Source organism: Phoenix dactylifera, unplaced genomic scaffold (genome assembly GCF_009389715.1).
Source record: "Phoenix dactylifera cultivar Barhee BC4 unplaced genomic scaffold, palm_55x_up_171113_PBpolish2nd_filt_p 002438F, whole genome shotgun sequence".
In the NCBI taxonomy this organism is placed as follows: Eukaryota; Viridiplantae; Streptophyta; class Magnoliopsida; order Arecales; family Arecaceae; genus Phoenix; species Phoenix dactylifera.
This window is the reverse complement of record NW_024069656.1, coordinates 1-2,500: the sequence shown is the minus strand read 5'-3', so window position 1 is coordinate 2,500 and position 2,500 is coordinate 1.

The window sequence follows — 2,500 nt, the reverse complement described above, 5'->3', positions numbered from 1 at the left end:
GTGGAGCGGAAGTCCCGCCGCGGCAGCAGCCGCCCCCCCTCCCTACCACCCCGGCGGGGCATCCGCCCAAAGCCCACCCCAAGCGTTCCAAAGTACCGAGGAGCGTTGCAAACGGGAACGGCCCGGACACGCGTCCCGGTCGCACGGGATGCGCGTCCCGGTCGCACGGGTCGCGCGTCCCGGGAGGACAGACCGAGCAAGCCGAGGTGCCGCTCACGGCCGCCGCGAGGGACGTACGGCGCCGGCGCCCGCGCCCCGTGGCACGGCCTAGAGCGTGCCCCCCTGCCACCCCATCGGGGCATCGGCGCAAAGCCCACCGCGGGGTAGATAACCGAAGGCAACGAGGGACGGTGGATGCACATATCCGAGCAGTGGCGATAGGGCCGGAGGGAGCCCCGACAGGGCCGTGAGATTTTAAAGTACCGAGGGAATTTGCAAACCGGGCCCGCCCCTCCCCCCGTCCATCGCACGCCGATCGGGGGTCCGGCGCCCCGCGGGGGGCTGCCGGCATGCGCTCCCGGTGCAGGCATCGACGAGCCGCCCGCGACCTCCACTCGGGTCCGAGCCCCCAAGCGCGGATGCCGAAACGCGCCGGCCGCGGCAGCCCCACCCCTGCCACCCCATCGGGGCATCGGCGCAAGGCCCACCCTGGGGTAGATCACCGAAGGCAACGAGGGACGGTGGATGCACATATCCGAGCAATAGCGATAGGGCCGGAGCGAAGACCGAGGGGGTCGGGGGGTTTTAATGTTCCGAGGGAAGTTGGAAACGGGGCCCGCCCGGACGCCCGTCCCTCGCACGCCGATCGGGGGTCCCGCACCCCGCGGGGGGCTGCCGGCATGCGCCCCTAGTACAAGCATCGACGAGTCGCCCGCGACCTCCACTCGGATCCGGCGGCGCACGCGCGGATGGCGAAACGCGGCGGCCGCGGCTGCAGCCCCCCTACCACCCCGTTGGCGCGTCGGCGCAAAGCCCACCCCGGGGAGGATAACCGAAGGCGACGAGGGACGATGCATGCACATATCCGAGCAAATACCGAGAGGGTCGGGGGGAAGACCGAGAGGCAAGGGGTGTTTAGAGTACCGAGGGAAGTTGCGAAAGGGGCCCGCCCGGACGCTCGCCGCTCGCACGCGGATCGGGGGTCCGGCGTTGCGCGCCGCCGGCCAGCGCGATCCGGCGGGGCGCACGGAGGGCGCCGCCCATCGCCGGAGCTTGCTCGGTCATCTCTGCCGCACGGACACGTAAGCGCCGCCGCGCAAGGTTCGGCCGGCGGGGCGGACGGTTCGCCGCCGCAGGCCTTTCCCGCAGCCGGAACGTGGGCCCGGCGTTGCGCGCCGGCGGGCCGCGCAATCCGCCGGGGCGCACGGCGGGCGCCGCCCGTCGCCGGGGCTTCGCTCGGTCATCTCGGCCGCACGGACACGTGCGCGCAGCCGCGGAAGGTTCGGCCGGCGGGGCGGACGGTTCGCCGACGCAGGCCTCTCCCGCGGCCGGAACGCGGGACCGGCGTTGCGCGCCGGCGGAAGGCGCGATCCGGCAGGGCGCACGGCGGGCGCCGCCCGGGCTTCGCTCGGTCATCTCGGCCGCACGGACACGTGCGCGCCGCCCATCGCCGGGGCTTCGCTCGGTCATCTCGGCCGCGCCGCCACGTGCGCGCCGCCGCGGAAGGCTTGGCCGGCCGGGCGGACGGTTCGCCGCCGCAGGCCTTTCCCGCAGCATGCGCCCCTTCGCCCGAACGACCGCGGGACTCCGGTACGGCCTAGCCGTCGGCCGCCCGGCTGCAAGCCGTCGGGGCCGCTCGATCCGCGTCGCGTGCCGGCCGCCGCTCGGGCCAGCCGGCCGGCTGCCGCACGTAACCTCTGACCTCATCAGCGGTCGATCCGCACCGCGCTGGTCTTCGGTGCGGACCCGTCGGGGCCGTGCCGCGCCGGCCGTCGCATCCGGTTCCGCAGGCGCCGCCCGGTTGCCTCCCGCCCTCGTGCGCTCGCGCCGGCCGGGCGACGCGGTGCCCGCGGGACTCGGGCATGGTTGAGCCGTCGGCCGCCCGGCGGCATGCCGCCGCCGCTCCGCGCCGCGTGCCGGCTGCGCTCCTCCCCGCGCCCGTCCGCGGGCGGGCCCGCCGCCGCTCGCGCCGGCCGGGCGACGCGGTGCCCGCGGGACTCGGGCACGGTTGAGCCGACGGCCGCCCGGCGGCATGCCGCCGCCGCTCCGCGCCGCGTGCCGGCTGCGCTCCTCCCCGCGCCCGTCCGTGGGCGGGCCCGCCGCCGCTCGGCCTAGCCCCCCGGCTGCCGCACGTAACCTGCGACCTCGTCGGCGCTGGATTGCGCGTCGTGACAGTTTTCGGTGGGGGCGCCGCGGAGGCGCCGGGGCCCATGCGACGGCCAGGGGGCGAACGGAGGGCTCGGTCAGCCCTAACAGGGGACCGGCGGATCAAAGGGCGGTCAATCAGCGCAAAGAACTTAACACGTAGGACACCAGACGACGGGCCGACCGATCCGAAGCG